We start from the raw sequence: 13,192 nt of genomic DNA, 5'->3' as shown, positions 1-13,192 counted from the left end.
GCACCTCTGATTGCCGCCGTCAGTTTCGGCCCCTCTATTTCGCGCCCTCTGTTTCGCGCCCTCTGTTTCAGACCCTCTGTTTCAGCCCATCTGTTTCAGCCCCTCTGTTTCAGCCCCTCTGTTTCAGACCCTCTGTTTCAGACCCTCTATTTCAGACCCTCTGTTTCGCGCGCTCTGTTTCGCACCCTCTGTTTCAGACCCTCTGTTTCAGACCCTCTGTTTCAGCCCCTCTGTTTCAGACCCTCTGTTTCAGACACTCTGATTCAGACCCTCTGTTTCTCGCCGTGTGTTTCGGCCCCTCTGTTTCTCGCCCTCTGTTTCAGACCCTCTGTTTCAGACCCTCTGTTTCAGACTCTCTGTTTTAGACCCTCTGTTTCTCGCCCTCTGTTTCAGCCCCTCTGTTTCAGACCCTCTGTTTCTTGCCCTCTGTTTCAGCCCCTCTGTTTCAGACCCTCTGTTTCAGACCCTCTGTTTCTCGCCCTCTGTTTCAGCCCCTCTGTTTCTCGCCCTCTGTTTCGCGCCCTCTGTTTCAGACCCTCTGTTTCAGCCCATCTGTTTCAGCCCCTCTGTTTCAGCCCCTCTGTTTCAGACCCTCTATTTCAGACCCTCTGTTTCGCGCGCTCTGTTTCGCACCCTCTGTTTCAAACCCTCTGTTTCAGCCCCTCTGCTTCAGCCCCTCTGTTTCAGACCCTCTGTTTCAGACCCTCTGTTTCAGACCCTCTGTTTCTCGCCGTGTGTTTCGGCCCCTCTGTTTCTCGCCCTCTGTTTCGGCCCCTCTGTTTCGCGCCCTCTGATTCAGACCCTCTGTTTCAGACCCTCTGTTTCAGACTCTCTGTTTTAGACCCTCTGTTTCTCGCCCTCTGTTTCAGCCCCTCTGTATCAGACCCTCTGTTTCTCGCCCTCTGTTTCAGCCCCTCTGTTTCAGACCCTCTGTTTCGCGCCCTCTGTTTCAGACCCTCTGTTTCAGACCCTCTGTTTCTCGCCCTCTGTTTCAGCCCCTCTGTTTCTCGCCCTCTGTTTCAGCCCCTCTGTTTCAGACCCTCTGTTTCAGTCCCTCTGTTTCAGACCCTCTGTTTCAGACCCTCTGTTTCTCGCCCTCTGTTTCGCGCCCTCTGTTTCAGGCCCTCTGTTTCGCGACCTCTGTTTCAGCCCCTCTGTTTCAGCCCCTCTGTTTCAGCCCCACTGTTTCAGCCCCTCTGTTTCTCGCCCTCTGTTTCTCGCCCTCTGTTTCGCGACCTCTCTTTCAGACCCCCTGTTTCAGCCCCTCTGTTTCAGCCCCTCTGTTTCTCGCCCTCTGTTTCAGCCCCTCTGTTTCAGCCCCTCTGTTTCAGCCCCTCTGTTTCAGCCCATCTGTTTCAGACCCTCTGTTTCAGACCCTCTGTTTCTCGCCCTCTGTTTCGGCCCCTCTGTTTCTCGCCCTCTGTTTTGGCTCCTCTGTTTCGCGTCCTCTGTTTCAGAACCACTGTTTCAGACCCTCTGTTTCTCGCCCTCTCTTTCGCGCCCTCTGTTTCGCGCCCTCTGTTTCAGACCCTCTGTTTCAGACCCTCTGTTTCTCGCCCTCTCTTTCGCGCCCTCTGTTTCGCGCCCTCTGTTTCAGACCCTCTGTTTCTCGCCCTCTGTTTTGGCTCCTCTGTTTCGCGTCCTCTGTTTCAGAACCACTGTTTCAGACCCTCTGTTTCTCGCCCTCTCTTTCGCGCCCTCTGTTTCGCGCCCTCTGTTTCAGACCCTCTGTTTCAGACCCTCTGTTTCTCGCCCTCTGTTTCAGCCCCTCTGTTTCAGACCCTCTGTTTCAGCCCCTCTGTTTCAGACCCTCTGTTTCAGCCCCTCTGTTTCAGCCCCTCTGTTTCAGACCCTCTGTTTCAGACCATCTATTTCAGACCCTCTGTTTCGCGCGCTCTGTTTCGCACCCTCTGTTTCAAACCCTCTGTTTCAGACCCTCTGTTTCAGCCCCTCTGTTTCATCCCCTCTGTTTCAGCCCCTCTGTTTCAGACCCTCTGTTTCAGACCCTCTGTTTCTCGCCGTCTGTTTCGGCCCCTCTATTTCTCGCTCTCTGTTTTGGCCCCTCTGTTGCGCGCCCTCTGTTTCAGACCCTCTGTTTCAGACCCTCTGTGTCTTGCCCTCTGTTTCAGCCCCTCTGTTTCAGACCCTCTGTTTCTCGCCCTCTGTTTCAGCCTCTCTGTTTCAGACCCTCTGTTTGGCGCCCTCTGTTTCGCGCCCTCTGTTTCAGACCCTCTGTTTCAGCCCCACTGTTTCAGACCCTCTGTTTCAGACCCTCTGTTTCTCGCCCTCTGTTTCGCGCCCTCTGTTTCAGACCCTCTGTTTCGCGCCCTCTTTTTCAGCCCCTCTGTTTCAGCCCCTCTGTTTCTCGCCCTCTGTTTCGCGCCCTCTGTTTCAGACCCTCTGTTTCAGCCCCTCTGTTTCAGCCCCTCTATTTCAGCCCCTCTGTTTCTCGCCCTCTGTTTCGCGCCCTCTGTTTCAGCCCCTCTGTTTCAGCCCCTCTGTTTCAGCCCCACTGTTTCAGACCCTCTGTTTCAGACCCTCTGTTTCTCGCCCTCTGTTTCGCGCCCTCTGTTTCAGACCCTTTGTTTCGCGCCCTCTTTTTCAGCCCCTCTGCTTCAGCCCCTCTGTTTCGCGCCCTCTGTTTCGCGCCCTCTGTTTCAGCCCCTCTGTTTCAGACCCTCTGTTTCAGACCTTCTGTTTAAGACCCTCTGTTTCAGACCCTCTGTTTCAGACTCTCTATTTCAGACCCTCTGTTTCGCGCGCTCTGTTTCGCACCCTCTGTTTCAGACCCTCTGTTTCAGACCCTCTGTTTCAGCCCCTCTGTTTCAGACCCTCTGTTTCAGACACTCTGATTCAGACCCTCTGTTTCTCGCCGTGTGTTTCGGCCCCTCTGTTTCTCGCCCTCTGTTTCAGACCCTCTGTTTCAGACCCTCTGTTTCAGACTCTCTGTTTTAGACCCTCTGTTTCTCGCCCTCTGTTTCAGCCCCTCTGTTTCAGACCCTCTGTTTCTCGCCCTCTGTTTCAGCCCCTCTGTTTCAGACACTCTGTTTCGCGCCCTCTGTTTCAGACCCTCTGTTTCAGACCCTCTGTTTCTCGCCCTCTGTTTCAGCCCCTCTGTTTCTCGCCCTCTGTTTCGCGCCCTCTGTTTCAGACCCTCTGTTTCAGCCCATCTGTTTCAGCCCCTCTGTTTCAGCCCGTCTGTTTCAGCCCCTCTGTTTCAGACCCTCTGTTTCAGACCATCTATTTCAGACCCTCTGTTTCGCGCGCTCTGTTTCGCAACCACTGTTTCAAACCCTCTGTTTCAGCCCCTCTGTTTCAGCCCCTCTGTTTCAGACCCTCTGTTTCAGACCCTCTGTTTCAGACCTTCTGTTTCTCGCCGTGTGTTTCAGCCCCTCTGTTTCTCGCCCTCTGTTTCGGCCCCTCTGTTTCGCGCCCTCTGTTTCAGACCCTCTGTTTCAGACCCTCTGTTTCAGCCCCTCTGTTTCAGACCCTCTGTTTCTCGCCCTCTGTTTCAGCCCCTCTGTTTTAGACCCTCTGTTTCTCGCCCTCTGTTTCAGCCCCTCTGTTTCAGACCCTCTGTTTCTCGCCCTCTGTTTCAGCCCCTCTGTTTCAGACCCTCTGTTTCGCGCCCTCTGTTTCAGACCCTCTGTTTCAGACCCTCTGTTTCTCGCCCTCTGTTTCAGCCCCTCTGTTTCTGACCCTCTGTTTCAGTCCCTCTGTTTCAGACCCTCTGTTTCAGACCCTCTGTTTCTCGCCCTCTGTTTCGCACCCTCTGTTTCAGACCCTCTGTTTTGCGACCTCTGTTTCAGCCCCTCTGTTTCAGCCCCTCTGTTTCAGCCCCACTGTTTCAGCCCCTCTGTTTCTCGCTCTCTGTTTTGCACCCTCTGTTTCAGACCCTCTGTTTTGCGACCTCTGTTTCAGCCCCTCTGTTTCAGCCCCTCTGTTTCAGCCCCACTGTTTCAGCCCCTCTGTTTCTCGCCCTCTGTTTCTCGCCCTCTGTTTCGCGACCTCTCTTTCAGACCCTCTGTTTCAGCCCCTCTGTTTCAGCCCCTCTGTTTCTCGCCCTCTGTTTCAGCCCCTCTGTTTCAGCCCCTCTGTTTCAGCCCCTCTGTTTCAGCCCATCTGTTTCAGACCCTCTGTTTCAGACCCTCTGTTTCTCGCCCTCTGTTTCGGCCCCTCTGTTTCGCGTCCTCTGTTTCAGACCCACTGTTTCAGACCCTCTGTTTCTCGCCCTCTCTTTCGCGCCCTCTGTTTCGCGCCCTCTGTTTCAGACCCTCTGTTTCAGCCCCTCTGTTTGCCGCCCTCTGTTTCGGCCCCTCTGTTTCGCAGCCTCTGTTTCGCGCCCTCTGTTTCAGACCCTCTCTTTCAGCCCATCTGTTTCAGCCCCTCTGTTTCAGACCCTCTGTTTCGCGCCCTCTGTTTCAGACCCTCTGTTTCAGACCCTCTGTTTCTCGCCCTCTGTTTCAGCCCCTCTGTTTCTCGCCCTCTGTTTCAGCCCCTCTGTTTCAGACCCTCTGTTTCAGTCCCTCTGTTTCAGACCCTCTGTTTCAGACCCTCTGTTTCTCGCCCTCTGTTTCGCACCCTCTGTTTCAGACCCTCTGTTTTGCGACCTCTGTTTCAGCCCCTCTGTTTCAGCCCCTCTGTTTCAGCCCCACTGTTTCAGCCCCTCTGTTTCTCGCTCTCTGTTTTGCACCCTCTGTTTCAGACCCTCTGTTTTGCGACCTCTGTTTCAGCCCCTCTGTTTCAGCCCCTCTGTTTCAGCCCCACTGTTTCAGCCCCTCTGTTTCTCGCCCTCTGTTTCTCGCCCTCTGTTTCGCGACCTCTCTTTCAGACCCTCTGTTTCAGCCCCTCTGTTTCAGCCCCGCTGTTTCTCGCCCTCTGTTTCAGCCCCTCTGTTTCAGCCCCTCTGTTTCAGCCCCTCTGTTTCAGCCCATCTGTTTCAGACCCTCTGTTTCAGACCCTCTGTTTCTCGCCCTCTGTTTCGGCCCCTCTGTTTCTCGCCCTCTGTTTCGGCCCCTCTGTTTCGCGTCCTCTGTTTCAGAACCACTGTTTCAGACCCTCTGTTTCTCGCCCTCTCTTTCGCGCCCTCTGTTTCGCGCCCTCTGTTTCAGACCCTCTGTTTCAGCCCCTCTGTTTGCCGCCCTCTGTTTCGGCCCCTCTGTTTCGCAGCCTCTGTTTCGCGCCCTCTGTTTCAGACCCTCTCTTTCAGCCCATCTGTTTCAGCCCCTCTGTTTCAGCCCCTCTGTTTCAGACCCTCTGTTTCAGACCCTCTGTTTCGCGCGCTCTGTTTCGCGCCCTCTGTTTCAGACCCTCTGTTTCAGACCCTCTGTTTCAGCCCCTCTGTTTAAGCCCCTCTGTTTCAGACCCTCTGTTTCAGACCCTCTGTTTCTCGCCGTCTGTTTCGGCCACTCTGTTTCTCGTCCTCTGTTTCGCGCCCACTGTTTCAGACCCTCTGTTTCGCGCCCTCTGTTTCGCGCCCTCAGTTTCAGACCCTCTGTTTCAGCCCCACTGTTTCAGACCCTCTGTTTCAGACCCTCTGTTTCGCGCGCTCTGTTTCGCGCCCTCTGTTTCAGACCCTCTGTTTCAGACCCTCTGTTTCTCGCCCTTTGTTTCAGCCCCTCTGTTTCAGACCCTCTGTTTCAGCCCCTCTGTTTCAGACCCTCTGTTTCAGCCCCTCTGTTTCAGCCCCTCTGTTTCAGACCCTCTGTTTCAGACCCTCTGTTTCAGCCCCTCTGTTTCTCGCCCTCTGTTTCAGCCCCTCTGTTTCAGCCCCTCTGTTTCAGGCCCTCTATTTCAGCCCATCTGCTTCAGACCCTCTGTTTCAGACCCTCTGTTTCTCGCCCTCTGTTTCGGCCCCTCTGTTTCTCGCCCTCTGTTTCGGCCCCTCTGTTTCGCGTACTCTGTTTCAGAACCACTGTTTCAGACCCTCTGTTTCTCGCCCTCTCTTTCTCGCCCTCTGTTTCGCGCCCTCTGTTTCAGACCCTCTGTTTCAGCCCCTCTGTTTGCCGCCCTCTGTTTCGGCCCCTCTGTTTCGCAGCCTCTGTTTCGCGCCCTCTGTTTCAGACCCTCTCTTTCAGCCCATCTGTTTCAGTCCCTCTGTTTCAGCCCCTCTGTTTCGCGCCCTCTGTTTCAGACCCTCAGTTTCAGACCCTCTGTTTCAGACTCTCTGTTTTAGACCCCCTGTTTCTCGCCCTCTGTTTCAGCCCCTCTGTTTCAGACCCTCTGTTTCTCGCCCTCTGTTTCAGCCCCTCTGTTTCAGACTCTCTGTTTCGCGCCCTCTGTTTCAGACCCTCTGTTTCAGACCCTCTGTTTCTCGCCCTCTGTTTCAGCCCCTCTGTTTCTCGCCCTCTGTTTCAGCCCCTCTGTTTCAGACCCTCTGTTTCAGTCCCTCTGTTTCAGACCCTCTGTTTCAGACCCTCTGTTTCTCGCCCTCTGTTTCGCACCCTCTGTTTCAGACCTTCTGTTTTGCGACCTCTGATTCAGCCCCTCTGTTTCAGCCCCTCTGTTTCAGCCCCACTGTTTCAGCCCCTCTGTTTCTCGCCCTCTGTTTCGCACCCTCTGTTTCAGACCCTCTGTTTTGCGACCTCTGTTTCAGCCCCTCTGTTTCAGCCCCTCTGTTTCAGCCCCACTGTTTCAGCCCCTCTGTTTCAGCCCCTCTGTTTCAGACCCTCTGTTTCAGACCCTCTGTTTCTCGCCCTCTGTTTCGCACCCTCTGTTTCAGACCCTCTGTTTTGCGACCTCTGTTTCAGCCCCTCTGTTTCAGCCCCTCTGTTTCAGCCCCACTGTTTCAGCCCCTCTGTTTCAGCCCCTCTGTTTCGCGCCCTCTGTTTCAGACCCTCTGTTTGAGACCCTCTGTTTCTCGCCCTCTGTTTCAGCCCCTCTGTTTCTCGCTCTCTGTTTTGCACCCTCTGTTTCAGACCCTCTGTTTTGCGACCTCTGTTTCAGCCCCTCTGTTTCAGCCCCTCTGTTTCAGCCCCACTGTTTCAGCCCCTCTGTTTCTCGCCCTTTGTTTCTCGCCCTCTGTTTCGCGACCTCTCTTTCAGACACTCTGTTTCAGCCCCTCTGTTTCAGCCCCTCTGTTTCTCGCCCTCTGTTTCAGCCCCTCTGTTTCAGCCCCTCTGTTTCAGCCCCTCTGTTTCAGCCCATCTGTTTCAGACCCTCTGTTTCAGACCCTCTGTTTCTCGCCCTCTGTTTCGGCCCCTCTGTTTCTCGCCCTCTGTTTCGGCCCCTCTGTTTCGCGTCCTCTGTTTCAGACCCACTGTTTCAGACCCTCTGTTTCTCGCCCTCTCTTTCGCGCCCTCTGTTTCGCGCCCTCTGTTTCAGACCCTCTGTTTCAGCCCCTCTGTTTGCCGCCCTCTGTTTCGGCCCCTCTGTTTCGCAGCCTTTGTTTCGCGCCCTCTGTTTCAGACCCTCTCTTTCAGCCCATCTGTTTCAGCCCCTCTGTTTCAGACCCTCTGTTTCGCGCCCTCTGTTTCAGACCCTCTGTTTCAGACCCTCTGTTTCTCGCCCTCTGTTTCAGCCCCTCTGTTTCTCGCCCTCTGTTTCAGCCCCTCTGTTTCAGACCCTCTGTTTCAGTCCCTCTGTTTCAGACCCTCTGTTTCAGACCCTCTGTTTCTCGCCCTCTGTTTCGCACCCTCTGTTTCAGACCCTCTGTTTTGCGACCTCTGTTTCAGCCCCTCTGTTTCAGCCCCTCTGTTTCAGCCCCACTGTTTCAGCCCCTCTGTTTCTCGCTCTCTGTTTTGCACCCTCTGTTTCAGACCCTCTGTTTTGCGACCTCTGTTTCAGCCCCTCTGTTTCAGCCCCTCTGTTTCAGCCCCACTGTTTCAGCCCCTCTGTTTCTCGCCCTCTGTTTCTCGCCCTCTGTTTCGCGACCTCTCTTTCAGACCCTCTGTTTCAGCCCCTCTGTTTCAGCCCCGCTGTTTCTCGCCCTCTGTTTCAGCCCCTCTGTTTCAGCCCCTCTGTTTCAGCCCCTCTGTTTCAGCCCATCTGTTTCAGACCCTCTGTTTCAGACCCTCTGTTTCTCGCCCTCTGTTTCGGCCCCTCTGTTTCTCGCCCTCTGTTTCGGCCCCTCTGTTTCGCGTCCTCTGTTTCAGAACCACTGTTTCAGACCCTCTGTTTCTCGCCCTCTCTTTCGCGCCCTCTGTTTCGCGCCCTCTGTTTCAGACCCTCTGTTTCAGCCCCTCTGTTTGCCGCCCTCTGTTTCGGCCCCTCTGTTTCGCAGCCTCTGTTTCGCGCCCTCTGTTTCAGACCCTCTCTTTCAGCCCATCTGTTTCAGCCCCTCTGTTTCAGCCCCTCTGTTTCAGACCCTCTGTTTCAGACCCTCTGTTTCGCGCGCTCTGTTTCGCGCCCTCTGTTTCAGACCCTCTGTTTCAGACCCTCTGTTTCAGCCCCTCTGTTTAAGCCCCTCTGTTTCAGACCCTCTGTTTCAGACCCTCTGTTTCTCGCCGTCTGTTTCGGCCACTCTGTTTCTCGTCCTCTGTTTCGCGCCCACTGTTTCAGACCCTCTGTTTCGCGCCCTCTGTTTTGCGCCCTCAGTTTCAGACCCTCTGTTTCAGCCCCACTGTTTCAGACCCTCTGTTTCAGACCCTCTGTTTCGCGCGCTCTGTTTCGCGCCCTCTGTTTCAGACCCTCTGTTTCAGACCCTCTGTTTCTCGCCCTCTGTTTCAGCCCCTCTGTTTCAGACCCTCTGTTTCAGCCCCTCTGTTTCAGACCCTCTGTTTCAGCCCCTCTGTTTCAGCCCCTCTGTTTCAGACCCTCTGTTTCAGACCCTCTGTTTCAGCCCCTCTGTTTCTCGCCCTCTGTTTCAGCCCCTCTGTTTCAGCCCCTCTGTTTCAGGCCCTCTATTTCAGCCCATCTGCTTCAGACCCTCTGTTTCAGACCCTCTGTTTCTCGCCCTCTGTTTCGGCCCCTCTGTTTCTCGCCCTCTGTTTCGGCCCCTCTGTTTCGCGTACTCTGTTTCAGAACCACTGTTTCAGACCCTCTGTTTCTCGCCCTCTCTTTCTCGCCCTCTGTTTCGCGCCCTCTGTTTCAGACCCTCTGTTTCAGCCCCTCTGTTTGCCGCCCTCTGTTTCGGCCCCTCTGTTTCGCAGCCTCTGTTTCGCGCCCTCTGTTTCAGACCCTCTCTTTCAGCCCATCTGTTTCAGTCCCTCTGTTTCAGCCCCTCTGTTTCGCGCCCTCTGTTTCAGACCCTCAGTTTCAGACCCTCTGTTTCAGACTCTCTGTTTTAGACCCTCTGTTTCTCGCCCTCTGTTTCAGCCCCTCTGTTTCAGACCCTCTGTTTCTCGCCCTCTGTTTCAGCCCCTCTGTTTCAGACTCTCTGTTTCGCGCCCTCTGTTTCAGACCCTCTGTTTCAGCCCCTCTGTTTCAGCCCCACTGTTTCAGCCCCTCTGTTTCAGCCCCTCTGTTTCAGACCCTCTGTTTCAGACCCTCTGTTTCGCGCGCTCTGTTTCGCGCCCTCTGTTTCAGACCCTCTGTTTCAGACCCTCTGTTTCTCGCCCTCTGTTTCAGCCCCTCTGTTTCTCGCTCTCTGTTTTGCACCCTCTGTTTCAGACCCTCTGTTTTGCGACCTCTGTTTCAGCCCCTCTGTTTCAGCCCCTCTGTTTCAGACTCTCTGTTTCGCGCCCTCTGTTTCAGACCCTCTGTTTCTCGCCCTCTGTTTCGCACCCTCTGTTTCAGACCCTCTGTTTTGCGACCTCTGATTCAGCCCCTCTGTTTCAGCCCCTCTGTTTCAGCCCCACTGTTTCAGCCCCTCTGTTTCTCGCCCTCTGTTTCGCACCCTCTGTTTCAGACCCTCTGTTTTGCGACCTCTGTTTCAGCCCCTCTGTTTCAGCCCCTCTGTTTCAGCCCCACTGTTTCAGCCCCTCTGTTTCAGCCCCTCTGTTTCAGACCCTCTGTTTCAGACCCTCTGTTTCGCGCGCTCTGTTTCGCGCCCTCTGTTTCAGACCCTCTGTTTCAGACCCTCTGTTTCTCGCCCTCTGTTTCAGCCCCTCTGTTTCTCGCTCTCTGTTTTGCACCCTCTGTTTCAGACCCTCTGTTTTGCGACCTCTGTTTCAGCCCCTCTGTTTCAGCCCCTCTGTTTCAGCCCCACTGTTTCAGCCCCTCTGTTTCTCGCCCTTTGTTTCTCGCCCTCTGTTTCGCGACCTCTCTTTCAGACCCTCTGTTTCAGCCCCTCTGTTTCAGCCCCTCTGTTTCTCGCCCTCTGTTTCAGCCCCTCTGTTTCAGCCCCTCTGTTTCAGACCCACTGTTTCAGACCCTCTGTTTCTCGCCCTCTCTTTCGCGCCCTCTGTTTCGCGCCCTCTGTTTCAGACCCTCTGTTTCAGCCCCTCTGTTTGCCGCCCTCTGTTTCGGCCCCTCTGTTTCGCAGCCTTTGTTTCGCGCCCTCTGTTTCAGACCCTCTCTTTCAGCCCATCTGTTTCAGCCCCTCTGTTTCAGACCCTCTGTTTCGCGCCCTCTGTTTCAGACCCTCTGTTTCAGACCCTCTGTTTCTCGCCCTCTGTTTCAGCCCCTCTGTTTCTCGCCCTCTGTTTCAGCCCCTCTGTTTCAGACCCTCTGTTTCAGTCCCTCTGTTTCAGACCCTCTGTTTCAGACCCTCTGTTTCTCGCCCTCTGTTTCGCACCCTCTGTTTCAGACCCTCTGTTTTGCGACCTCTGTTTCAGCCCCTCTGTTTCAGCCCCTCTGTTTCAGCCCCACTGTTTCAGCCCCTCTGTTTCTCGCTCTCTGTTTTGCACCCTCTGTTTCAGACCCTCTGTTTTGCGACCTCTGTTTCAGCCCCTCTGTTTCAGCCCCTCTGTTTCAGCCCCACTGTTTCAGCCCCTCTGTTTCTCGCCCTCTGTTTCTCGCCCTCTGTTTCGCGACCTCTCTTTCAGACCCTCTGTTTCAGCCCCTCTGTTTCAGCCCCGCTGTTTCTCGCCCTCTGTTTCAGCCCCTCTGTTTCAGCCCCTCTGTTTCAGCCCCTCTGTTTCAGCCCATCTGTTTCAGACCCTCTGTTTCAGACCCTCTGTTTCTCGCCCTCTGTTTCGGCCCCTCTGTTTCTCGCCCTCTGTTTCGGCCCCTCTGTTTCGCGTCCTCTGTTTCAGAACCACTGTTTCAGACCCTCTGTTTCTCGCCCTCTCTTTCGCGCCCTCTGTTTCGCGCCCTCTGTTTCAGACCCTCTGTTTCAGCCCCTCTGTTTGCCGCCCTCTGTTTCGGCCCCTCTGTTTCGCAGCCTCTGTTTCGCGCCCTCTGTTTCAGACCCTCTCTTTCAGCCCATCTGTTTCAGCCCCTCTGTTTCAGCCCCTCTGTTTCAGACCCTCTGTTTCAGACCCTCTGTTTCGCGCGCTCTGTTTCGCGCCCTCTGTTTCAGACCCTCTGTTTCAGACCCTCTGTTTCAGCCCCTCTGTTTAAGCCCCTCTGTTTCAGACCCTCTGTTTCAGACCCTCTGTTTCTCGCCGTCTGTTTCGGCCACTCTGTTTCTCGTCCTCTGTTTCGCGCCCACTGTTTCAGACCCTCTGTTTCGCGCCCTCTGTTTCGCGCCCTCAGTTTCAGACCCTCTGTTTCAGCCCCACTGTTTCAGACCCTCTGTTTCAGACCCTCTGTTTCGCGCGCTCTGTTTCGCGCCCTCTGTTTCAGACCCTCTGTTTCAGACCCTCTGTTTCTCGCCCTCTGTTTCAGCCCCTCTGTTTCAGACCCTCTGTTTCAGCCCCTCTGTTTCAGACCCTCTGTTTCAGCCCCTCTGTTTCAGCCCCTCTGTTTCAGACCCTCTGTTTCAGACCCTCTGTTTCAGCCCCTCTGTTTCTCGCCCTCTGTTTCAGCCCCTCTGTTTCAGCCCCTCTGTTTCAGGCCCTCTATTTCAGCCCATCTGCTTCAGACCCTCTGTTTCAGACCCTCTGTTTCTCGCCCTCTGTTTCGGCCCCTCTGTTTCTCGCCCTCTGTTTCGGCCCCTCTGTTTCGCGTACTCTGTTTCAGAACCACTGTTTCAGACCCTCTGTTTCTCGCCCTCTCTTTCTCGCCCTCTGTTTCGCGCCCTCTGTTTCAGACCCTCTGTTTCAGCCCCTCTGTTTGCCGCCCTCTGTTTCGGCCCCTCTGTTTCGCAGCCTCTGTTTCGCGCCCTCTGTTTCAGACCCTCTCTTTCAGCCCATCTGTTTCAGTCCCTCTGTTTCAGCCCCTCTGTTTCGCGCCCTCTGTTTCAGACCCTCAGTTTCAGACCCTCTGTTTCAGACTCTCTGTTTTAGACCCTCTGTTTCTCGCCCTCTGTTTCAGCCCCTCTGTTTCAGACCCTCTGTTTCTCGCCCTCTGTTTCAGCCCCTCTGTTTCAGACTCTCTGTTTCGCGCCCTCTGTTTCAGACCCTCTGTTTCAGACCCTCTGTTTCTCGCCCTCTGTTTCAGCCCCTCTGTTTCTCGCCCTCTGTTTCAGCCCCTCTGTTTCAGACCCTCTGTTTCAGTCCCTCTGTTTCAGACCCTCTGTTTCAGACCCTCTGTTTCTCGCCCTCTGTTTCGCACCCTCTGTTTCAGACCCTCTGTTTTGCGACCTCTGATTCAGCCCCTCTGTTTCAGCCCCTCTGTTTCAGCCCCACTGTTTCAGCCCCTCTGTTTCTCGCCCTCTGTTTCGCACCCTCTGTTTCAGACCCTCTGTTTTGCGACCTCTGTTTCAGCCCCTCTGTTTCAGCCCCTCTGTTTCAGCCCCACTGTTTCAGCCCCTCTGTTTCAGCCCCTCTGTTTCAGACCCTCTGTTTCAGACCCTCTGTTTCGCGCGCTCTGTTTCGCGCCCTCTGTTTCAGACCCTCTGTTTCAGACCCTCTGTTTCTCGCCCTCTGTTTCAGCCCCTCTGTTTCTCGCTCTCTGTTTTGCACCCTCTGTTTCAGACCCTCTGTTTTGCGACCTCTGTTTCAGCCCCTCTGTTTCAGCCCCTCTGTTTCAGCCCCACTGTTTCAGCCCCTCTGTTTCTCGCCCTTTGTTTCTCGCCCTCTGTTTCGCGACCTCTCTTTCAGACCCTCTGTTTCAGCCCCTCTGTTTCAGCCCCTCTGTTTCTCGCCCTCTGTTTCAGCCCCTCTGTTTCAGCCCCTCTGTTTCAGCCCCTCTGTTTCAGCCCATCTGTTTCAGACCCTCTGTTTCAGACACTCTGTTTCTCGCCCTCTGTTTCGGCCCCTCTGTTTCTCGCCCTCTGTTTCGGCCCCTCTGTTTCGCGTCCTCTGTTTCAGACCCACTGTTTCAGACC

This window comes from Chiloscyllium punctatum, chromosome X, assembly GCF_047496795.1.
Source record: "Chiloscyllium punctatum isolate Juve2018m chromosome X, sChiPun1.3, whole genome shotgun sequence".
NCBI classification, from domain to species: Eukaryota; Metazoa; Chordata; class Chondrichthyes; order Orectolobiformes; family Hemiscylliidae; genus Chiloscyllium; species Chiloscyllium punctatum.
The sequence above is the reverse complement of the archived record's forward strand: the minus strand, read 5'-3'. Positions refer to the sequence as shown.